Here is a 25,395-nt window from a genome sequence, read left to right as displayed (position 1 = left end):
CTTCCTTGTGAGCCAGCTCTTCTCCCTGACCCAGGGCCACTCAGATCTGCCTTTGTCTCTGTCCCTGCAGGTAGATATGGAGCTAAATCCAACCTGGGTCTTTCCATCACCTGATCTCTGTTTGACACAGCTGACTGCAACTTCCTTGGAATATGGTCTTCCTTGGTCTCCTTGACACTGCAGGAACCTGGGTTTCTTTCATCTTCTCTGGCTGCTTTGTTTTCATTTTTCCCCTGGCATTTCATCTTCAACCAACCTCTTAATGTGAGCCTTGGGGCCTGTTCTGGGCCTCTCTTCTCTTTACTCTACCCTCTGTTCCTGGACTTCTGTTCTGAAGGTTTCTATCACCTCCTCCAATTAGAAGAATTCCACATTGACAGCTCTACCTGAGCTCCTCCTCTGAGCTCCAGCCCCACTGGCCACCTGTCTCCTGGAAGGCTCCATCTGATAGACTGAATACATCCAATACAGAACTAGCTCCAGACCCACAGCTCTCTTCCCTGAGGGCCACTCACACCAGTTATCATCCCCTTAGATGCCCAGATCAAAAGCCCTTGTTCTCTGTGAGCTCCAGCTCTCCTGAGTCCTTCCCAATTCATTTTTCCCACAACCACCTGGACCCCAGCCCACACCCTCTTCCTCTCTTACCCGACCCTCTGCACCAGCCTCCTTACTGGCTTCCCTACTCCAGTCTTCCCCCTTCCAATCCATGCCATATAATAGTATACAGGTGTGGTAGTTAGATTCAGTTGTCAACTTGGCCAGGTGAAGGCACCTAGTTCTGTTGCTGGGAACATGAGCCAATGGTACGTGAACCTTATCTGTTGCTGATTACATTTGCAGTTGGCTAGGAGGCGTGCCTGCTGCAATGAATGACGTTTGACTTAATTGGCTGGTGCTTAAATGAGAGAGCCCAACATAGCACAGCCCAAGCAGCTCAGCATACATCATCTCAGCACTTTCAGCTCAGCCCAGGCCTTTGGAGATGCAGAAAGAAGTCACCCCAGGGAAAGTGGTTGGAACCCAGGGGCCTGGAGAGAAGGCCAGCAGAGACCATCCTGTGCCTTCCCACATAAGAAAGAACATCAGTGGAAAGTTAGCTGTCTTTCCTCTGAAGAACTAACAAAATAAACCCCCTTTTATTAAAAGCCAATCCTTCTCTGGTGTGTTGCATTCCAGCAGCTAGCAAACCAGAACAACAGGTATGACCAAATCGGGATTATTCCAGAAATACAAATTTAGTTTATCATCCTAAATCAATCAATATAATTTATCAAAATCATAGACTAAAGGAGAAAGATGATCCTTTCAATAGATGGAGAAAAAGATACCTGATAAAATTCAATACCAATTCATGTTAAAAAAAAAAAAAAAACTCTCAGCAAACTCAGATAAAAAGGAAACTTGTTTAATCTGAGAAGGTTTATACACAAAAAAGCAAGATCATACTTAACTTCCAATGTTGAACCATTTCCCCTTGATATCAGGAAGAAGGCAAGAATGTCCACTCTTACTAATTTTGTTCAATCATTGTACCAGTGGCCTAACTAGGCAAATGAGATAAGAAAAAGCAAGAAAAGTTATAAAGATCAAAAAAGAAGCTAAACTGTCATTTTCTGAAGTGATTGTGAATATGGGATTAAAAATATATACAAAAGAAGTTTTGGAATTCACAAGTGAATTTAGCAAGGTTGCTAGATACAAGCACAACATACAAAATAATGGCATATTTGTATATTAGTAACACACAACTAGAAAATGAAATTTGAAAGTAATGCCATTTATAATGGCATTTTAAAAAATGCCACCTGATGGGAAAGGTGCTACATGTGATATTGAATCAATGCTTCTGTTTCTGGGAAACCCCCATCATCCCTTCCTGTAGAGCAGGGAGCCCAGCCATGTGTGGTGCTCCCACATTTTTTTTTGTTAATAGTGAAATATAGCATATGTACAAAATAAATTTCCAAGTACATTTTAATAAGTAGTTATAAAACAGATTTTAAAGCTTGGTATGGGTTACAGTTCCACGATTTTTTTTTTTTTTTTTTTAACATGGGCAGGCACCGGGAATCGAACCCGGGTCCTCGGTCTTGGCAGGCAAGCATTCTTACCTACTGAGCCACTGTGGCCCGCCCACAATTTTTCATTTTTTCTTCTAGCTGCTCCAATCTGCTCCCACTTTTGACATCTCAGGGAAGGCATCATGTCAGTCTATCTGGTGCCCTAGGCCAGACTGTCCCAGCTCAAAGGAGAGATTCTCCCATCCTTCTTCTCTCTGCTTGTGTAACACGCTCAAAACCACTCCTGCTCCTCTTGCTAAAGAGCATCCAGAGACATTATCCAGGAAAAGGGATAATGAGGAAGAGCAGAAATGGAGAGGGGGCCAGGCTCAACCCAAGACCACAGAGTCCAAGTGGCCTCATTGGAGATGAAGATGTCTGGGTTTGGTGTCGTTTGTAGAGAGCCTGATCCATCAAGGTCTCAGCCAGGAAGCCTGCAAGTATCAGGGAGCTGAGGCAGAGAATCCAACCTCTAGGCCCCATCATCTACTCTATCCCCTGGGGCCCACCAACTACTCCATCCCCTAGGCCCCATCATCTACTGCATCTGATCCCCAGAGCACTGTGGGAGAAGTAAAGGAGACAACCACCTTTCTTGCATTTCAAACAACTGCAGTCCAGAAATGGGAAGAAATAGCTTGCCCCAGGCCTTGAGGGAGATTTAATGGTGGAATCTCTGGATTCTAGAGCCTTCAAATCAAATCCAGTCACTGCTGCCTCACCCCACCCCGAGTCACAGGATATGTTTATACACAAAATGTCCTTCCAGTTTTAAGAAATGTACACACACACACACACAGCACAAATCAAAACCAAAAAGCATAAAATAGCAAATACTCAGTAATAAGTGCAATGAAATATATATATGACATCCTCAAACTGAAAACTTCAAATTATTGCTGCAGGAAATAAAAGAAGACCTAAATAAACGGACGGAGAGACCACATTTGTGAATTGGAAGACTCAGTATTGTTAAAGTGTAAATTCTTCTCAAATTGACCTATAGACTCAATGCAGTGGCAATCAAAATTCCAAAAGTTCTTTTTTTAAGTTAACAAGCTGATTCTAAAATTTATATGAAAATTCAAAAAAGCTAGGATGGACAGTGCAATTCTGGAGAAGAACAGAGCCTGAGGACTTAGATTACCAAACAAAACTGCAATAATGAAGGCAATATAGTACTGGTATGGGGTAAATAAACAGACCAATGACACAGAACAGTGAACCCAAAAATAGACTCATACATATATGATTTGGCTGATTATAAGAAAAGGGCTACTAAAATTCACTGTGTGGGGGGCAAATGGTCTTTCAATTAGTGATTCTGGACGAATGTATGGGAAAGAAATGAATCCTTGCTCCTACCTCATGCCAACTAAATGCTAATTCATGATGGATTAGAGTTCTAAGTGATAAAGGTAAAACTAGAAAGCTCTAGAAGAAAACTTAAGAAACTCTCTTAAGACTTTCTTTGAGGTGGACAAAGATTTTTTAAGCACAGCATACACACACACACAAAATCAACCTTAAATGAAAAGTTTAAAAAGATAAAGAAAATGGAGTTCATTAATACTAAGAACTTGTATTTATCAAGAGACACCAATAAGAAACTGAAAAGGCAATGCTCAATTTGGGAGAAGACATTGTAATATATATATCCAACAAATAATTCATATCCAGAATACTTAAAGAAATCTTATATATCAGTAAAACAAAATGAGGAAACGCAATTATTTAAAACTTGAACAGACATTTCACAAATCATTAATAAGCATATGAAAATGTGCTCCACATTGCTAGTCATTAGTGAAATGCAAATTAAAACCTTGATGAGACACTACTATTCACCTACCAAACTGGCTAAAAAAGAGAAGGATTGACATTATCAAGTGTTTATAAGGATTTAGTGCAAGGGGAACTTATTATATATTGTAGGAGTATAAATTTATACCACATTTGGAAAACTACCAAAGTGGTATACTTTGGAAATCTACCAAAGCTAAACATATGTATACTATGTCTTAAGAACTCTGCTTCTGGGTATATACCCAACGGAAGTGAGTATGTGTATATGTCCACTAAAATAAATATACAGGAATGTTCATTGCAGCATTATTTATAATAGCTAACAATTGGAACAACCTAAATATCCAACAGTACAATGGATAAATAAAATATAGGGCATTCGTACGGTGGAGTATTATATGGCCATGAGAAAGAACGGACAATTGCTACACATGGAAACCCAGACTAATCTCTTGAACATAATGCTAAGCAAAAGAAGCCAGAAACAGACAAGTACATGTTATATGATTCCATTTATATGGAGTTTGAAAACGTGCAAAACAAAGTCAGAGTAATAAAAGTCAAAATAATGGTTATTGCATACAGGGGTTTCCTGGGATGAAGCAAGAGAGAACCTTCTGGAGCTCTGGAAAGGTTCTGAACTTGATTTGAGTGGTGGTCGTAATTCATGAAGCTGTACATTTAAAATGTGGGCAATATACTGTTTGTTAGTTAATCCTCAATTTAAAAAGCAAGAAACAGACTTGAGCATGTCCTAAATTTAAATCCTCAATGTCTGTCAATGTCTCCCCATTGCTAACTGGAGGGAAATCCGGATTTTTCTTCAGAGCACACATCCTAACTGTAATTAGTTCATCGTTTGACTTCTACCATTCACTCCCTCCCCATGCTCCCCATTAGACCATAGTCTCCATGAGATTGGAAGCATGATTGCACTTTCCACAACTGTAATCCCACCTCCCAGCACAGTCCCTGGCAAAGAGCAGGTACTCAATCAATATATATTTTTAATAAATTAATGAATGAGTAGCGGCTTTATCTTGTTCCAACACCAGCACTTCTCAGCTTCCTCTCCAGTCTCTCCTCCTGCAGTTCTGGCACCTTCCCAGGACTCTCCAGCTCTGCAGAGTTGTTCACCCTTGCCCAACAGACTGTTCTTGCACCTCTCTAGCCTTTGCGTGGTGTCCTGGAATGTCCTTTCTCCTTTCTCTGTCTGACATACTCCTGCCTATAATCCTCTTTTTTGCGCGTGTGGGTTCTTCCCTAAACCTTCCCACAGCTCCCTCCTTTATGCTTGAATACAGCATTTATCATTTTGTCTTTATTTTTCTGTCTCCACAACTCACTGACTTTGAGACCTTAGGCGAATTACCTAACTCTCTGGCTTGGTTGTTCTCAGTTTACAATCCACCTCCACCCCACCAGATTTATTCTTTATCCTTCTCCTCCTTGTTCTGGGTCCCAGGAAGCTGACCTCTGTGGGCTGCATCACCTGGGAAACCTTGCCTTCTGGTTTCCTGGGGATTCAGCCAATGGGAGGCACCAGCAGGAAAGAGAGGAAGAGGTATCCATGCCCAGCCTCTCACCCCCACTCTCTGCAGCCACAGCTCCTGTTAGGGGGCCTCTCTGCAGAGATCCAGCTCTCACTTGTTTTAGTGACAATCTTCCTACCCCTTCCCCCTTCAGACCTATGGGTGGTAATGGCTGGCTAACCCCAGGGTGCTGTGCCATCCCTTTTAGATTCCCTTCACCCTTTGCTTACTTCTGTAAAATAGTCCCTTTATTAAACTCTCGTTAGGAAGCCCTTTCAGTTTCTGTTTTCTACTGGGAGCCTGACTTACACCCTTTCTAACCCTCAGTTTCCCATTTGTAAGCTGGGAGTCAATAATATAAATATTATCTATCTACCTACCTACCTACCTACCTATCTATCTATCTATCTATCTATGTAATCACAGAATTGCTATGATTATTAAATGAGTTGGTACAGTGCTCAGAATGGGGCTGGGACATAGCAAAGGCTCAACAAGATGAACTACCTTTATCATTATGATTTTGCTCTATCATTTGGCTATAAATGCCCTTGCTTCATTTGATGGAGGCTCAACAAATATTGTTGAATGAATGTCTTAGTTTCCCAGCTGCTGTGACAAATACCACACAATGGGTTGATTTAACAATTTATTGTTTATTGGTGCATGGTTTCAGAGGCTAGCAGGCTTACTTTGTCCTAGACTCAGTAGTTCTCTGGCTGGCAATCCTTGGGTTCCTCGGCTTTCGCATTGTGTGGCGAGGTCATTTCCTATCTCTTCTGGGTTCCGCTGATTTCCGGATTCTAGCTCCTTCCAGTGGCTTTTTCCTCAGAGCCTTGTCTATAAGGCTTCCAGCCACAGGATTAAGACCCATCTTGACTGAGTTGGCCACAAGATGGGTCACACCTTGTTCTAGTTTGCTAGCTGCTGGGATGCAACACACCAGAGGCAGATTGGCTTTCAGTAAAAGGGGATTTATTTAGTTGACATATAATTCTTCAGAGAAAAGGCAGCTCACTTTCAGCTGAGGTTCCTTCTTACGTGGGAAGGCACAGGGTGATCTCTGCTGGCCTTCTCTCCAGGCCTCCGGGTTCCAACAACTTTCCCCAGGGTGATTCCTTTCTGCATCTCCAAAGGCCTGGGCTGAGCTGCAAGTGCTGAGATGAGGTATGCTGAGCTGCTTGGGCTGTGCTACGTTGAGCTCGCTCATTAAGCACCAGCCAATTAAATCAAATATCATTCATTGCAGCAGGCACACCTCCTAGCGGACTGCAGATATAATCAGCAACAGATGAGGTTCACATGCCATTGGCTCATGCCCACAGCAACAGAACTAGGCACCTTTGCCTGGCCAAGTTGACACCTGAATCTAACTACCACACACCTTAACTAAAAATAACATTTTTGAAAGGTCCTATTCACAATGGGTTCACACCCACAGAAATGGATTGAGATGAAGAAAGTATATGGTTTTCCCCTTTAAAATACATAAGTCAACCTACCACAATGTGAACAGTGACACAGAGAAGACAAGAGTTTCCATATTACTTACAGAATCACAGAATTTTAGCTGAAGAACTTACTAATAGTAAGAGCTGTCCAATAAGGTAGTGAGGTCCCTGTGACTGGAGGTGTACAAACTCTGGACATCGACAACGTTCAGCATTGCAGCGCAGGTGGCATGGAGCAGTGGGGGTAGGTTAGTCCTTTAGAGGCCTTTCCAGCCCCAAGGCTCAGATCCATGAGGGGAGTAAGCTTCCGATCCCCCCATGAGGTAAAAGGGTTGCATGATTGATGATGAATATGCAACTATATGATGATATTGTGAATTACTGCTTGTATATGTAGAACGGAATGATCAAAACAGGAATGTTTATGTTTATTTGGTGGAGTTTTTTTTGTTATTTAAAAAATAAAATAATATAATTATAAAAAAAAAAGGGTTGCATGATCATAAGTCACCAGTGCTGTAGAAGGGATTCCTGCCCAGGTGGGGGAGAGGAGCCAGGAGTCTCTGAGGTTCCTTCCTTAAACCACAAAATTCCAGAATCTTAAGCTTGAGAAAAATCAAATATTTGGTTGAATACCCTCCATGGGTTGCTGCAAGCATCTCTACAATACCCTGTGAGAGCCCAGATTCATCCAAACCCTCTCGCTGGGCTCCTATAGCATCTCTGGCTTCCCTCATCTCAGTAACTATGGGACATGTCATGACTCTCCACACCAAGGTGAAACCACCACCATCTCTGGCCTGAATCCTCCCCAGCCTCCCAACTGCTCTCCCTTTCCCTACCTATCTCCACTATCCATTCTCCCAGGACGATGTGTTGTAGGTAATTATGGGCTCACTCTTTCTCAAAGCCCTCACAGGGTGGCCCATTACACTTAGAACAAAATCCCACGGTTCGCTTGGCGCTTCTGGACTGGCCTCTCCAACTGCCCTCCTCTGACCCTCCCCTCGTTCACACTGTGCCTTCTTTCTGTGCCACAAAGAGGCAAGCTCATTCTGGCCTCGGGGATTTTGCACATGCTGTTCCTTCTGGCTGGAATTGTCCTCCACCAGACCTTAGCATGTGTAGAGGATGCGGGGCTGTGCCACCCAAATCCCCCTTCAGGACTGAGGTACCCATTGCCCCAGCTGCTGGGAGTACGGGTGGCAACCAGATTCAGAGGAGATGCTCTGTGGGAAGGACTCTGCTGAAAACAGCTGGCTTGCTCAAAGTCTCGCCCCTTCCTGGGGGCAGCCACATCCCATGACTGGCCAGTGAGGGGACACAAAGGCCCAGACCATTGCTTGGGCCACCCTGGGGTTCAGTTGAGGGCTTTATTGTGACCGCAAGTCAGCCCAACTTCTCCCTTTCCCCTGTCCTGCTTCCCTGACTCCCCACGGGTATGGACCCCAAGAGTGAGAGGGAGAGAGCCCTCCCCAATACATTTCCTGCATGCAAATCTCAACCTTAGTGACCTTAGCGTCTGCTTCCGGGAGCCTCACGGAGCCAGCCTGGTGGGTATCTCACTCCCTCCCCGCCTGCCATGGGGTGCTGCACCCACCGTGGGCCCACCTCCTGCATCGGCCTAATCACCCTACTCTATTTTTATCAACCTTTTGAGACACTCTCTTATCTTTGTTTGTTCATACTGGCTCTTTCCACTACTAAGTTGCTGCTAACTTGTCCTCTGCTGTATCCCCAGGGCCTGGTGCATTGTTGGCACTCTACAAATATTTGTTGACTGAACAAGCGTGTGAATGATTGTGTGGGTAAAAGAACGAATGACTGCGTGAGTGATGCCTGCTATTCCGGTGCCCCCCTGCCCTGCCCCACCCCCGGGAGCCCCGGAGCCAGGCAGGGGCCCCTCCCCCCCAGTGACCGGGGCTGAGCTGAGGCCTCCTGGGAGGATGGAGCCTGCAGCCGCCTTGGCTGCATGCCCTGTATTGATCAAAGCTGGGAGGCCTGCTGGCTGAGGTTGTCCCGGCCCAAGGCGGGGCGGGGTGGGGGTGGGATGGGGGGGGGTGGGGGGGGGGAGGCCGGGAGGGGAAGCAGGAGGGAGGTTCTGGCCTGGGCAGGTCTTGCCTGGGGCTGAATACTGCAGGCTGAAGATCCATCTGCTCCAGGGGCCGCGAGCACCCTCTCCCCTCCTCACCTCTCTCAGGGTGGGACCCGACTAACCCCACGGGGATGGCTGGGAGGCTGGGAGGAGGGTGGAGGGACACAGGCAGGGCTGGGGCCTGGCTTGGGCGGTGAACGCGCCCTGTCTCTTGCAAAGCTGTTCGTTTGACGGCACATCACTCTACTTGGCTCCATCTCTCAGAGCCTGGGAGTGGACAAGTCTCTCAAAATACAGGCCTTTTTCAGGGCCCCTCAGCTGAGCAGGACCCAGGGCTGAATTTCTTGGTGAGCTCAGGTTCTGGCTGGGAGTGGTCCTTGTAACAACAGCTCACAGAAAAGGGAATGCTGTTAGGGTGAGGGTGGGGCGCCTTGAAGAAGTCCTTCAGAGTCTTGATCTGAAAACGAATAATACAGATAATTCCTACATGGTCAAAAATGACCTTGTCCAGAGAGGGCAAGTCACTCGCCTAAGGTCACATGACTATTAGCCGTCAAGCTGGGGCTGCAGCCCAGCCTCCTGCCTCCCAGGTGGATTCAGACATCCTCAGTACTCAGCCAACAGGTCCTGGGCACCACCTCTGGGCCAGGCCAAATGCTGGTGACATGGGGATAGGTGGGGCCCTCCTCACTCTGACCTCTGGAGCCCAGGAGAGTCCACGCACACACACACACACACACATACACACACAACCAATAGTGATACAAAGTGGATCCCACTTTACACAGCTGCTAAAGCGAATAGCAGAGAAAGAGGCCAGTCACTCCATCAGAGGTACTCTGGGAAGGCTTTATGGAGGAGGTGGCCCCCAAACTCTGTCTTAAAGATGGGTACGTTTTTAAAAGCCGGAGATATTGGGAAGAGGCTGGGCAACCCAGGTGGGGCTCAGCATGAGCCAAGGCGCAGGGACCTCTTCTGCTGCCTGGGCCAAGGAGACGCCCCCTTCCCGGTCTCCAGCCTCCAGTCTTCTCGCCCTCCTAGCCACACCCACCCCACTGCCAGAGGGAGGGTTCTGAAACATATCTCTGATCATGCTGATCTTCTTCTGGGAGCTCCCCACTGTCCAGTGGGTAACGTCCTGAGATCACAGCACTTGAATGCCAGAGGTCACTTCAAGCATCTTGGGCCCCCCCACACCCATTTTGCAAAGCAAACTGAGGCCCCATGAAGATTGCACAGACAGTCAGGGTATCATGCTGGGATTAAAATAGTGGCCTTTGGCCTCCTGGGCAGGGTGCTTTCCTTGACCTGGAGGATTCCTTGAAATCCTCTGCTCAACTCCCACTGCCCAGCTGGTATTTAAGGTGCCTCGGAAATCTGGCAACTTGGGCATCCTCAGGTCGGACTAAAGCCTCAACATATCAAAGTGGGAGAGACCCCGGCCAGCCCCTAACTCAGGCCGTCATTTTACAGATGAGCAAACTGAGGGCAGGTGGACAGGAATCATGACCCACGAGCTTTGTGATTAATGCAACGCTGGGACAAAAGTTCTCATTAAGCTCTTCCAACTCAAGGAAGTAGGCTGGGTAAAAGTTGTCATGCCCATTTGATAGGTGAGGGAACGGAGTGATGCCTGGGTCATTTGATTATGTTCATTCTAACCTGCACACCGTGCATTTGCCCTGTGTCAAACCCCATGCAGGAAACACCCCCCAGTGCTCCCTGGGCTTCCTGAGCGCCTAGTATATACATGGCAATTCAGAGAAGCTGCAGCTGCAGGGTGCCCTGCAGTGAGAGTTAACATTGGAAGCCCAGGGGCTGGGAAGAAACCATGGCAAGACTTGGGGTGGGGTGGGGTGGGGTGTATATCAGGGGAGTCCAGGGTGGGGGGCTGGGGAGAGAGTTCCAGGCAGGGCCCTGGCCAGACTCTTGCTTCCCGCCTGCCAACCCAAGCTCCTTCCTGGAGGATTTAAGACTGTGTGGAGCAGTTGTTTTAAATTTCCGGGCAGGGGGCTGCAAGGGAGGGGAGGGGTACTTCAGGCCGTCTGGGGTGTGGGCTGCTATTTACCAGGGCCCTTTGTGGGATGCAGCTCTCCAGGCTGGGGGCTCCCACAATTGCTTCCAGCTGGGCTGTCAGCCAGCCAGGAGGAATTGGGGGTAGGCGGGGACAGAGGGGGTGGGCACCACGAGGACTGGGAGGGCACCGGAGGTCCTGTCTGGTCCGGGGTCCCCTCTGCCTCCCTGGGTGGCTGCTCTTGCTGGGGATATCAGGCCCGGCTGGGCATCCTTGAACATAAATGTGTCCATAAACCGGGAATCCATCCGGCCTAGACGTTCCTGAGCTTTATGGCCTTTATGCACTTAATCTTTCATTTCCTCTCCCCTGCTTCATCTCCCCGCTCACTTCCCCTCTTTCCCGGGAGGAATTGCTCGGCTCCACCGCGGATCTCATCCCCCTCCCCCACCGCATGCTGACACTCCGTGGCCCCTTTGTCAGAGGTACCTGTGTGTACAGCTGCCCAGGCTTCCATGGTCTCTGCCGCGGCCCCCACCACTCATTCCCTTTACTGCCACAGTAGTGGATAAACACCGCCCAGCACCTATAGGATGGACACGGTCAGATAGGGCCAACCTCCTCTCTCGCCTCCCCTCAGGTAGACCCCACGCTCCAGTCGGACTGACCCACCGCAGGCTTTTTCTCTGCCCCTTTCCTTGCTCATGGGGGTGCCTTGACCAGGATGTCTATTGCCTTTATGATGCAGGCTGAATGGTTCCCATCTTTCCCCATTCAGCTTGGGCATCACTTCCCAGACACCTCCCACTCCCAGGGCAGGTTGGGGCCTCCTCTGGGTGCCTGTTTTTTTTTTTGTAAAACAAGGACAACATTTGGTCTTGTCTGTTTCTCAAGTTTGTTGGCAGATGAAGAGGATAAGAGTTTTATAAATTGTACTATACCAATTTGAGGGTGGAGAGGACTGTACCAATTTGAGGGTGGGGAGGCTAATTCTCCTGTACCATTTTTGTGTGTCCTCCTTTAATGGAAACATATTACTTTTACCTCAAGCATCGCTCTGTGCTTTCCTGATGAAATCCTAGAACTGGATTTTGCGAGTGTGGCTTGTCTCTGGTGTCCTATATGTGTGGCTCAGGAAATCTCTCATGTAAGAGATGCTCCAGTCGTTCCCCCTTCATTTTACGTAAAGGAGGCCAAGGCCCAGAGAGGGAAAGGGATTCACCCAAGATCACACAGCAAGTCAGGGCAGGGTTGGGACCAGTTTCCTCAAATATATAGTGAGAAACCAGTTAATGAAAAGAGCCCTTGCCAGGCCAGGAGCTGGGAGAGTATGTTTTAGCCCCAACTCAGCCCCCATCCCAATCTCAGTAAGTCACATGACTGCAATCTCCTTAGGTCCCTCTGGTCCTCTCCACTTCTGGTTTCCTTCCTGCCAATTATGATCCTGGACAAGGGGAAGGTTTTCGGAAAAAGAGCTCTTCTCCTTTAAGACCCCCTCCTTCCCTCTCCTCCTGTGCAAAGCCTCCCCTGAGAGCAGAGCCAGGATTGGGGTGGGGGTGGGGGGGCGGATGGTAAGTCCCAGCCGCCTAGCCTGGTGATTCCTGTACTCGGAATGAATCTGCACAGGGATAAAGAACCCGTCAACTGTCCCTTTTGTTCTCAAGGGAAAGGAAATGGTCTGGGAGAGTAGAGGTGAGATGGGGATGGACGCTCTCAATCAGGATGAGGTAGAATGGGGCATGGGTTCACCCTCTGAGGGTCTAAGAGATATGGGTCTCACCTCTGACCTCCCAGATTCCCAAGGCCCTGGAGAGGGGAAGCCACTTCCTCGTCCCCAACCGGGTGGTGGGAACTTGTAGACTTCCGTCCTGCAGCCCACGTCATGTGCTTTCTCATTGAGTTTCTCCACTCCTCACCCATTATTTTTGGAGTCCTCCAAAGTGCCCAGAACGGTGCTGACCTTTGTAGGTGCCTTATCTCTCCAATGACTAGTCTCCGGCCACTCAACTAGGGAGGAACAGAGTAGAAATTGGAAACCAAGTCTAGCTCCAAAGCCCCTGCACTTACCACCTTGTCCCCATGGCAAAAGTCACTCCGTACCATTTTTTTAACTGGAGAAATGGCTCCTCAGCAGGTGAAGTGAGTTACCTCAGGTCACACCGCCTGTTTGGGACACTGGCTTCAGTCTCCAAATGACCTTCTGTAGGATTCCCAGCCTCAGGGTGTGGAGAGCTCTCTTCTTCCTGCAGGGTCAGTTTAAGCTTCTGGATTTTACCCTGGAGCCCTGGAGCGAGGAGAGAAAGCCTGAAAGCTGCTCCTTATCAACTGCGGCTAAGAAATCTATGCTCTTGGAGACTGAGCTTCCCTCCTCTGGAAAATAGGACCTGCCTTGCAAAGTGGCTGTGGGAACTCTATGGGGAGATTATGGGGGAAGGTGACTAGCCTGATCTGGTGCTCAGTGAGTGCTAATGCCCTCCCTTTCTTCCTCCTTTTTCTTCCTCTCTCCCTCCTCTTTGGCCTTTGGGTCAGGTCAGGGCAGACTGATGGGCCAACAGGAAGCTCACTGAGCCTGGGCTTGGGAAGACAGAAGAAGGGGAGTCGGAGGTAGAATGGGACAGAAGAGCTGAAAGAAGGGCAGAAGGGGGGGGGGAGAGAGCCTGGTCCCCAGATCTCCACTCAGAAGCAAGAATTCACTTCCTGGGGGCTCACAGCACTATTCACTCCAGTCTCACCTTCCAGAACCTTAGACGCTCTGTCCTGGAAAGACATCCCCCTCCTCAGTCCCAATTTTCCAGGTGAGGAGACCAAATCAGAGCCTTGTCCAAGCACCGGAACAGCGGTCACAGAGGGGAGGCCTGGCAGGAAGGGGACAGCTGGGGAAGGGGGTGGTAGTAGGAGCTTGTCTTGAAGCCCTTTTTGGGTGGTGAACACCCTATTCCCATTGAAGCTGCATGTTTATTTGGGGTGGCTTGGGGAGTCTGTTGGAGAATATGGGGGTGGGTTAAGGCTCCTCCAGAGCCCCCCCACCTTGGTGTCTTCTGGGACCCTGGCCTTCCGAGTCTACTTCCTCTACATGTTCCCCTCCCCTCCACTATGGCTTAAAAATTAAACCTCCCCAAATGAGGGGCAATTAACCCCAGGTTGCCTCTCTCTGGCTGACTGGATTGATTCCTGGGTTCTCCCAAGGAAGATGCTCAGGCCCTTTAAAAATAAATATATATATAAATCGAAGACCAGATTTAAAGTCTTGCCTGAATGCTCCCAGCCTGGCTTCTCCCTCTCTTCTCCTTTGGGAGCTCTTGCAGCCCCTGCTGCCTGAGCCCCTTTTGGCCACTTAAATGTTTGAGTAGGAAGAGCAGGCAGGAATCTTGTATTCTTCGAGGGCTCCTTGTGTGCCCGGCACTGTGCTGCGTGACGAACCTCTGTTATTTCATTCACCAGATATTATGATCCCCATTTTTACAGAGCAGAAAAGTGAGGCAGAGAGAGTGGGGTGGGGGTGGGGGAACTAGGCGGAGGTCACACAGAGGCAGAGCTGGGGCTTGCCCTCAGGTCTTCCAAGCTGAGCTGGGGTTTCTTTCCTATGACCCATGATTCCATGTCTTTCCTGAGGTGCTCACCTGGCTGGGGACACCTCCCTTGGGGGAGTGGAGTCTTATCCTCATGCCTCGTCGGGGCACAAACTCAGGATCCCGAGGGTGAAAATGCAGGATTGGACTGAAATAAGCAAGCATCAGAGCTGAAAGTGGCTCACAGACCACTTTGGACTACCCTTTCTCATAAGGATGAGGGACTGAGGCCCAGAGAAGGCAATGGGCTTATCTATGATCCCACAGCAAGTCATTCACCATTTGCTGAATATTTATTGAGCACCTACTAAGTGCCACGCAAAGTGGGAAAACTGGGGGCTGGGGAATCTCAGTGAACCAAAGACAAAATGCTCTTTAGAGCTCTTCTGAGGGAGAAGGCCAACAGTCCAGGGATCTTAGGGTTCTGGTAAGAGAAGTATGGGGATCTCCAAGAGCATGGAATAGCTCCTAACCCAGCTTATGGCAGTTATAGCAGACTTCCTGAGAGAGGCCATGTCTGAGAATCAAAAGGTGGCAGGACTCTCCCCTACGTGGGACATGACTCCCAGGGGTGTAAATCTCCCTGGCAGTATGGGACATGACCCTCGGGGATGAGCCTGGCCCTGACATGGGATTAGGAAAGACTTCTTGACCAAAAGAGGAAAGATACATGAAGCAAAATAAAGTTTCAATGACTTTAGAGAGATTTCAAATAGAGTGGAGGAGCCATTTGGGAGGTTATTCTTAAGCAGTACACAGATTTCCCTTTTCAGTTTTAAGGGTACTGGCACGGCTGGGGGGAAATACTGCAACTTTGAACTGTAAACCAATAACCTCGATTCTTGAAGATGATTGAATAACGACAGAACTCTTTAGGTGTGCCCACGTGACTGTGAAAACCTTGGGACCGACACTCTCTTTATCCAGTATATGGACAGATGAGTAAGAAAAAAAAAAAAGACACACAAAAATAAATAATGGGGGAGGGGCATGGGAGGTTTTGGGTGTTCTTTTTAACTTTAATTTTTACTTTTATTCTTATTTTTATTATTTTTGCAGTAATAAAAAAGTTCAAAAATCTATTGTGATGATGAATGCGCCCTATATGATGATACTGTGAACCACTGATCGCACAATCTGGATGATTTTATGATATGTGAGTATATAATATATCTCAATAAAATCGCATTAAAAAAAAAAAGTGGGGCGGGTTGCAGTGGCTCAGCAGGCAGGGTTCTCACCTGCCACACTGGAGACCCAGCTTTGATTCCCAGTGCCCGCCCATGCAAAACAAGCAAACGAACAACAACAAAAAAAAGTGGTAGAGAAGGACCCATTTGGGAAGAATGTTCCAAGTATAGATATTTTCTCCACCACCCTCTGTCCTTGCCCCCAGGGAACAGCTGAAGAGTTTTAAATGATAAGTGCACTCTGGCTTAGAGTGCCAAATAAAATAGAATAGCAACAAATGATTTTTTAGTGTAAGTATGTCTCATGCAATATTTGGGACATACTTATCCTAAAAATATATATATATATATATTTGTTATTTATCTGAAATTGAAATGTAACTGGGCATCCTGTTTTTATTTTCTATGTCTGGCAACCCAATCCTGGCTGCCATGTGGAGGTGGAGGTGGAAGGTCTGAGACTGGAGGGAGACCAGAGTCAGCAAAGAGGAAGGCAGGGCTCCCGGGAAGAGGAAAAGGGCTGGAGCAGGGTGGTGGCCATGGGGCCTGATGAAAACTGATCGGTCCTAGATACATTAAAAGATTGAGTTTGGATAAGGTGACAGGGATAATGAAGAAACAAGGATAGCACCTCAACTTCTGTGTGGTCAATTGGGGGCATGAAAGTGGCATCCCCAGGGAGGATACTAATGGAGGGTGGATAGGCGGGTCTAGTTCTAGACTGGTTTTGGCTGAGGTTCTCCAGGGCTCTCCAAGTGAAAATGTTCAGGTGACAGATGGGGACAGGGTTAGAGGCACAGTAGCTGATGTGTCATCAGCGGAGAGTGGAGGAAAGGACATTCCAGGCCAGGGAACAGCAGGGACCAAGGTGCAGTGTTCTCTCCTCCCAGCACCCCTACCGCATGCCCCAGTTTTAACCACCAGCTCAGGGAAGAGTTTGCGGGGCAGGCACCGGGCTGCAGTGGGTCCAGTCCCTGGCAATACCACCCAAGGGCTCTTACAAGCTCCCTTCTGAGTTCCTATAGGAATTCAGCGTTATCTCCCCAAAGGTCACCTCGCCCAGGGCCCTGACCTGGAGGGGGGGTGGGGACATTCCTCACATTCCATGGCCCTGGCAGGAGATGGACAGGGCAAATCTTCAGTCTCTCAGCTCCTTTTGGTGACATCTTGAAAGCCAGCTATGGGTTCCTGGAGCTGGCCTGAGTTTGAATTCTGACTCTGCTTCCTACTGGGACGGGGTGGTCCCTGGGCAAGTTTTTCCTCCTGGAGCCACAAGGGCCTCCCCTGTAAATTGGGGAGGATTCTGACAAACTGTCTAGGGTGTTTGCGGTCACATCTTTAAAAAACATGCACCTCAGTGCTTGGCATTTCTTTATACTAAAGAAAAAAAAATGATTCGTTGTGTATCTGAAATTCACATTTAACTGGGCATCCTGTTTTTATTTGCTGCGTCTGGCAACCCAATCCTGGCTGGATTGAGTGGAGGTGGAGGATCTGAGACTGGAGAGAGACCAGAGTCAGCAAGGAGGCGGGCAGGGCTCCAGGGAGGAGGAAAGGGGCTGGAGCAGGTAGGTTTTCTATAATGCTAGCTCCTCCATTACCCTCTCAGGGTGTCTCTTTCCTTGTTTTACAAGGAGACTTATGGAGGGCAGAGTTCTCACCTGCCATGCCGGAGACCCAGGTTCGATTCCTGGTATCTGCCTATGCCAAAAAGAATTATGGACAGTGCAACAGTGGCTCAGTGGCAGAGTTCTCACTGTGCCAGAGACCTGGGTTTGATTCCCAGTGCCTGCCGTGCAAAAAAAAAAAAAAAAAAAGGAGACATCATATTAACCCTCTTCACAAATGAAAGACTGGGCACATGGGCTGTGATTGCCCAGGAGGGGTTGTATGGGAGGCCTCAGTATCCCATTTTCCCAAGTGCCAGCAGAGGCCACGCATGGCTGACGGTAAAGGCTGCAGTGACTTCAGCTGGGCAGACAGCCAGGCAGATGGGCAGCCAGGCAGATGGACAATATGGCTGCTGGGAACCAGTGGGCTGGCCAGAGGGCGTTGGTGGAACAGAGGCAGGGCAGTCCTTAGACCTGGGCAGCAGAGCTCTCTTATGGGTCCCCGATGGCTTCCTGCAGGCCCGGCCCTCCCCATACAGCAGACTGTGTATGGGTTTGAGGGTAGGTGCCCGCCCGGAGGCCAAGCTCATCATTGCAGATCACCACTGGTTCTGGGAGTGGGCTCAGGACTGGTGGGGAGCATAAGCTGAGTCTGTCTTCCCAGTGGACTGGATTGTAGGTAGGCCAACCCTAGCCCAAGGGGTGGAAAAGGTAGGCTGTTTATGGGGGCAGATTTACCTGGGTGCTTGGACATGAGGCCAGAATCCACTAGCATGCTTGCAAGGACTCTTGCAGACAGGGATAGATCCTAGGGGAAAAGGAGGAGAACGTGGTAGGGGACCTCTTTGTGTTCTCATGCTAGGCTGCAAATGTTAGGGGTGGGCTGCCTTGTGGAGGTACAGGTGCCAGAGGAGTCACAGGCTGGTGGTTGGAGGCTTGGATCTAGTCCTGAGCCCATTTTACCTGCAGATTCCCAAAGTCCACCCCTGGAAATTCTGGATCTTGGGGATGATGCTGGGATTTGAATGTTTCAGAGTCTTTCCTTGGGCCAGAGGTCCTGCTGGGAGATTTGCGTCCAGCAGCATCCCATTGAATTCTTACAATAACCTTGGAAAGTAGATATCAATGAGGGACTGAAGCTCGAGGGAGAAGACTCGCCTAAAATGTGGCAGCTGGTAAATGGCAGACCTGGGATAGGTCAGCAGAATATGCTGTTCTGCTCCTCCCTTACCCTAAACCATCATCTAAAACTTCAGAGAAAGAAAACGGCCCTCGTAGAGAGTTTGTGTCAAAATTTCTGAATTTCTTTTGGGACAAATTCCACTTGGTCCCCAGGGAGGGACAGAGGGTATCCTCTTTACCCCCACACCTGTCCCTCCTCCAGACTTGCCACCTCCCATGCCCAAGACAAGCCCTGTCCATCTATCATCTATCCTTGACTCTGCCTATCACATCCAACCCATAGGACAACATCCTGCCATGCCTACCTTCTTAATATCTTGTAACTCTGCCCCCACCTTCCACTGACCTTGCACCTTCCCTTGTATAGTCTTCAAGTAATCTCTCAAAGGATGACTTGCCCCTCCAAGGCATCCTGTGTATGGCAGCCAAAGAGATCTCTCAGAAAACAAGAGAGCACATCAGGCCTCTGTTCAAAACCCTTTAGTGGCCACTGTGTCCCTGTGCCCTCTATCTAAAGGCCTAGCTCGGCCACACTCCAGCAACACAGAGGTGCTTTGAAGGTCTCCTACCTCCCCTTCCTTCTATACTTTTGCTGATGCTGTTCCTTCCTACCCTTGGCTGCCTGGCTAGCTGCTAGTTTCTAAGACTCCATCCAGGTCTTACCTTCCTGTAGGAAGCCTTCCCCACTGCCGCCTCTCCCCCAGGTGCGGTTAGGGCCCTGCCCCTGGGCTCCTGCAGTTTCTTCCGCAGCACATGCCATGCTATGTAATCCCAATTTATTTATTGAAAGGCCACTCCAGCATTTTTCTTTATTGACCTATGTAATCCTCACACCCACCCCAGGAGGCAGGTTCTATGATCATCCCCATTTTTCAGATGGGCAAAAGGTTAAAGAAATTGCTCAGGGTCACACTTCTTAGGGATGGGAACCCAAGCAGGCTGGCTTTGCAAAGTTGGCCTTTAATCCTAGGAGCTGCTTCCTCCTGCAGTACTGGACACTTGGGGTTCTCTGCCTCCCTGACCAGACGGCAGAACTCCCCAAGGACAGGGTGCCTTCTGACCCATCTCAATAGTCCCGCAGCCAGCCCACGCCCTGGCGCGGGTAGGTTCCTCGCGCCGGGTGCAGCCTGCTCTTCTCTCGGACTTCTGCGGGGCTGAGAGGGCCCCCGTCGGGCCGGGCCTCGGGCGGCCCTGCTGCGGCGGGCTTGGGGCCAGATGGGCTGCGCTGCGGCTTGGAGGCCCGGCCAGTTGGCGGGGGCCGCGCGTTACCATGGAAACGGGGGTGGGGGCGGCGGCCGTGGCCCGGCGGGCGGGGGAGCAGGTGGCAGGACGGTGCGCAGGCTGGGGGAAGGGCCGGAAGGGGCCACAGGGGGCCGGGGCCGCAGGGCGCGCCCCCAGCCCCTCCTCCTCCTCCTGCTCCTGGCTTCGCAGCCTGGCTGCTCCCTCCCTGCCACCCCGGCCCTGTCGCTGGTCAGGAGTATTCCGGGGGTAGGGGACGAGGTCTCCAATCCTGGCTTTGGCTCTGACTTGCTGTGCATCTCACCACCTTCTCCTCTCCAGCCACCCCCACCCAGCCACCCTCCCTATCACCCTCAACTGTGAAATGGAAGAAGCAAGAGATTTCCGGGAAGTTTCCCAGTGCATGCTACTTTATAGCTCTGGACAGGACGGGAGGATTCAGGGGTGCATAATTTCTTTTCCTCATCCTAGATGAAAGAATTTTCTCATCAAATGGCATCCATCTTAGGACCCCAGAACCAGAGAATGTTAGAGCTAGAAGAGCCGTCCAGAGTTTCCCCATCCATCCTGTCTGTTGTACACAGGGCAGCAGCCCTAAGAGGGTGAGGAACCTAGCCAGGGTAACACAGCCAGTGGAGGGCAGGGGCTGGATGAGAGTCTCCTAGTGCTCCACTAACGCCACCCAGCTAGGAGCTGCAACTGGGTATGAGAGTGGGGGAGGGGCAGTTTGCTGTGGGAAGGAGAGGAAGCCCCCGTTCTCTGTTCTGCAACCTCCAGCAGCCAAGATGGCAGGACAGCTGCCTGCCCCAAAGCACAGACCTGAGGCAAGGGCTTCCTGCCTGCCACAGAGACCCTGGTGGCTGTCCTGCCAGCACTTTCGAGTTCATGGTCTCCATCGGTGACAGAACTCTCTTCCATGCATAGCCTCTCCTGGACTGTCCAGCCCTGCAAAAGTGGCGTGTAGGCTGTGACCTCCACTGGCCGCGTCCTTAGCAAGGGAAGAGCTTGCCTTCCCACCCCGGAGCTGAACCTCCTCCCCTCACCAGCTCCAGTTCTCTGGGAGGACCGCTTTCCTCACAAATAAAGCCCCTTTCTCCTTCTTCCTCCTGTAGGACCCATTTCTGAGTCCTCAGTTGTGGAGGCGGGGGCTGGGAAGGCTGAGCTTGCTTCTCTTCCCTCAGGCAGAGTCACTGGGGACCAGCCCACTCTGGTTTCCAGCTGAGGGTAGTAGGGAGGTGGTTCTAGCTGGGGGTGGAGCAGAGGGGACCAGGGTGAAGGCAGATTCTGTGCCTTTAAGGCTGCTGGAGCTACACACACACACACACACACACACACACACACCAACACGCGCACATATACACACACACACCATAGACTCTCTCTCTTGCAGAGTCACGCAATCACAGAGCCACACACACTCCCAGGCCTTGCTCTCTCCCCCACTCTCTCCATACAGATATCTACACTCAGTCACACACAGAAGCATCCACACTCTCTGCGTCTTCCTTTCTCTCCAAGGTCTAGTTTTGAGAAACATGGGCAAATGGGAGGAAGGGCAGGAGTTCTGACCTAGAAAATGGGCCCTGTCTCGTTCTGTCCTTCCCAGGCCCAAGGAAGGGGCCTTATTTTCTCATTGGCATCACTGCCGAGAAATGGGAGGCCTGGGCAGAGGTGAGGGTCAGGGCTTTTGTAGAGGGAGGGAAATGGGCTGCTTGGCCCTGGGTCCAGCCTGTTGGACACAAACCCAAGAATGGATGGGGTGGAACCTCCCCTTTCCTCTCCTAATGCTTCAAGGTGGGATTCAGATCTGGCACAAAGGAAGCAGATTTAAGGACAAAACTAGTAGGGTAGCCCCACTACAGAGGGATGGATCATTGATGTTTTGACTTAATTCAATGAAAGGGCCCTTTACTCTTCTTAAACCTTACACCTTTAGCCAAATCCTGAACTAGAATTCTGCTCAAAGCTCTGGGCTGAGAAGTTCTTTCTACCTAACCCCAAATTTTCTTGCTGTAATTCCATGTAGAGTCCTCTCCTTGTATGACCCTTAGACTTCTCATTTGAATTTTTCCTCTTACCATACTTTATTTCTTAAGTCTCATGGCAGACTCATGGGGAACTCCTATTTACCCTTTAAAGCCCAACTCAAAAGTCCCCTCCCATGGAAAGCTTTTCTCATCTCAGTCCCTTGGACAGAATGAGTTCCTCCCACCCTGAGGCACCTGGGCCTTTTGTGCTTTCTACAGTCTGAACACTTGCATGATTTAACAAGCAAATGTGTACCTGACCTTTGGATGTGGTTTTCTCACATTTCTCATTTATTCATCACACCCCATCTGCCTGTGTAGTAGGGATCAGGATCCTCATTTAATGCATGAGAACACTCTGGTTCAGCTGTATCAGTTAAACACTAATTGAACAGCTAAACAGGATTTGAACCCACATCCAACTGATATTAAATCTCGCTCTTTTGCCTGCTCCACAAACACTTCATAGGCACCTTCACCTAAGTAAGACACAGTGGAGGAAGAGAAAGCTTATGAAAGCAAGGTCCCAGAGGGATCAGAACTGATGTCACTAAAATGTGCATTGAAATGTACCCTCTCCAATTAAGCAAAGCTTTAGCTAGCACTTCCTTGGTGCCAGGCCCTGTGCTGGGTGCTGGGATATAGAATGAAACAGACACTGTTTCCCCAACTGTGGGGAGACAGACAGACAAGCAGGCAATGTAGACCCAGGGTGCTTGGGGCTGGGAGGGAGGGAAGCAAGGATCCCACAGGAAGCCTTGACTCACATGGGGGAGGGTAGGCGGTTGAGAAAGGGTTCGCTAAAAGTGGTGACAAGGAAGCTCTTAGGAACCAGTCCGGTAGGCTGGGCATATGGGAAAGAGAGTCTGGAGCAGATGCTAAAGAATCTTGAGTGCCACACAATGACCTTGATCTGTGTTCCCGGAGTAAAGGGGGTTTAGGGTGTACTTTGGTTTTACCAGCCCGATTCCCCAAATGGGCAGAAGGTCAGACATCCTGCTTAGGGCCTTCCTGAAAGCTGCTCTGGACTCTGGACGTGTGGAAGCTCCAGAGCAACCCTAGAAGTAGGAGAATGAGGTAACACCCCGCTTGGGATTCCTTCCTCATTGCCGCTTTCAGAGAGAGTGTGGCCAAGGTATTGCAGTTGGCACTGAAATTTGCGAAAGGGAATTCCTTGGGAAAATAGAGTGGATTCTGTCATTAAATGCCCTGTGAAATTCCTATGGCTCTCCCTTTTAAAAAAAAAAAAAAGATAAATATCAGCGCCTAGAATCCAAGTCAATTTCCTAGAAAAATGGCTGAACTTAGAACTAAAGAGCTGTAGTGCCCCACCCAAGATTTCCTCAAAGTCTGGTCATTTGATCTAAATCCATAATCTTTCCTGAATCTGCTTACTTCAGGCACTATTTATCTACTTAGCTTTTTCATCAAATTCACTCACTTTTACAAAACCTTAAAAAAACTGTTGACAAAAGAAACTTTTCTTTTCCGTGGACTAAATGGAAAACTGCTATCCTTTTTCAAAAACAGAAGGTAAATACAAACGTAAATTCAATGAAAACCAAGTAATTCTAGCTTAGCTACTCTGGCCAGCCAGAAGGCCCCTCTCTTTGTTCAAAAGGAAGATTAATGAGTGTAAGGAGTTTAAGACATATCAGCCCCCAAACTGAGCCTTCCCCCTTCTCCTTGTCTTAATCAGAAAAAAAAGGGAACTGAAAAGGAACAACTTTTTTCAGATGAAGCTGAGGTCCCATGTTATGTACGGTGGCCAGGTCTGTGGACTCTCCTTGACCTCACCTCTAATCCCACTGGATATATCCTGTCCCATACTTTGGGAGACCCTGCCTCAGTCCAAGCCTTTGATCTAGATTGGGGAGAAGGTGTATCACCCAGTAAGGGAGTGGTCAGTGCCTGCCAGGACACCAGGGTTTCTGACTGAGGGTGGTGGGAGCTGGTTGAAGAGAAGGTGGGACTGAACCCAAGCAGAGGATGCTGGTAAAGGAAGTGCCCATGGCCTGCGAGCTGTAACCCCAGCTCCGCTTCCTTTCCTACAGAGGTGTCCTTGAGCAAGTCCCAACATAGTTGAGCCTCAGGTTCCCCCTCAGTATGAGAAGCCCACGGTTCTGAGGCCCCTCCTCTCTGAACTTCTAGTTCTATACTGTGGTGATTATTTCCCAGAAGATATAAACCCCTCAGGGCCTCCGAGTGGCTTGCAAGGCAGAGTCCAGTCTCCTTTGCAAGACACGCCAGCCCATTCCCCACCCCCACCAGGATCTGGTCCCTGCCTATCCCCCCAGTGCCTCCTCTCTCAGTCCAGCCACAGCGTCAGTATTTGTTGAATAAATGAATACTTGACCACACGCTCCACACTGCCTCCACTCTCCTTTGCATCAGCCATCCCCTTTGCTTGGAAGGCTGTTTCTCCCTTTCTTGGTCTCTAAACTTGTATTCATCTCGTAAAACCCTGCTTAGATGCACACCTCTTCTAACAAGCTTTCCCTGAAATTTGCAACAAGAGTTCAACCCCCACGAATTCCACAAATATCTACCGAGTGCTTCCTCTGACCAGAATGAACAGGACAGACAAGGTTCCTTTCCTCTTGGATCTTCCATTCAGCCAGAACCCAGCTCCTGTTGATGTAACCCACGCTGGCCACGCCTGGGAACAGTCATTTGTTTGGACCTGGCCCTCCTGGACTGGGCAGGAGCTCCAGGCTTCAATCATCTTGGTGCTCTAGTGCCCAGCCCTCAACTTGCTATAAAGCAGGTTGCACTGACAACCACTCGGCACCGCTCCCCATCTGCAGAGCGGGGATTTATACAATACTGTGAGCACAAACAGAAGCAGTGCTGGCCACCATTTACCGAGCCACGAGAGCCTACTGTGTGCCAGGCGACTGGCCCATATTCTCTGCCACCCTGACAGGCGTGTTCTAAGTTGGTAATGGTGAACTGGGTGTTGAAACGGAGCCCCGCGGACTTCCGCGCTCAGGCTTCTTCCCCAGCGGCCCCTCAGCCCTACGGGAGCCCCTTCCTGAGGCCAGATTCCAGGAGCCTCCTTGTTCAGAGCCCCGCTCTGTGCACCCCCCATCCCCCCCAGCACTGGCCTGGCTTCCTGGAATTTGTCCTCCTAATTGAAACCAAACACCAGGGCTCCTCAAGGGCTGTGCCCCAGAGGCCCTGGTGGGTTTCTCTTTCCCTCCCTCCTCCCTTCCCTGGCTGGGGGCGGGGTGCTCCGCCTGAGGCAGCATTTGGGGGAGGGGGCGCTTCCCCTGCAGCTGCCCCGGTGTGGAGTAAGAGGCCTTCCTTGCGGCTGGGATTTAAGTTAAAACTCCACCTTTTCACAGATTGGAGAGGGATAGAAGAGAAAGACAAGAAAGCAAGAGGGGAGAGAATGAGAAGTGGTCGACTGGGATACTTCCAGGACAATCCTGGGCTAGCCCTGTCTCAGACCACGCAGACAGTAGGTCCATACCTACTGTGTGACCTTGGGCAAGTCACTTCACCTCTCTGAGCCTCAAGTTCCCCAGTTGTACAAAAGTAGGGAATCTGTGAAGGGCTATGGAGAAGATTAAACAAGGTAACCCACAAAAGTACTTCAAACCGGGTGGCCCGTG

General features: G+C 49.5%; 1 long non-coding RNA gene across 1 annotated transcript; it reads right to left on the bottom strand.

Moving 5' to 3' along the window:
* Nucleotides 1-8,982: 8,982 nt before the first annotated feature.
* LOC143663012 (uncharacterized) lies at nucleotides 8,983-11,676 on the bottom strand. Its single transcript, XR_013165702.1, has 3 exons — nucleotides 11,634-11,676; nucleotides 11,451-11,547; nucleotides 8,983-9,404 (listed from the first exon to the last, which is right to left on the bottom strand). It is a non-coding gene; the product is annotated as an uncharacterized LOC143663012 (long non-coding RNA).
* Between the last annotated feature and the right edge of the window lie 13,719 nt (nucleotides 11,677-25,395).

This window comes from Tamandua tetradactyla, chromosome 2 (genome assembly GCF_023851605.1).
Source record: "Tamandua tetradactyla isolate mTamTet1 chromosome 2, mTamTet1.pri, whole genome shotgun sequence".
Lineage (NCBI taxonomy): Eukaryota > Metazoa > Chordata > Mammalia > Pilosa > Myrmecophagidae > Tamandua > Tamandua tetradactyla.
Note: the sequence above shows the minus strand (reverse complement) of the source record. Positions and strands in the feature narration are given on the sequence as shown.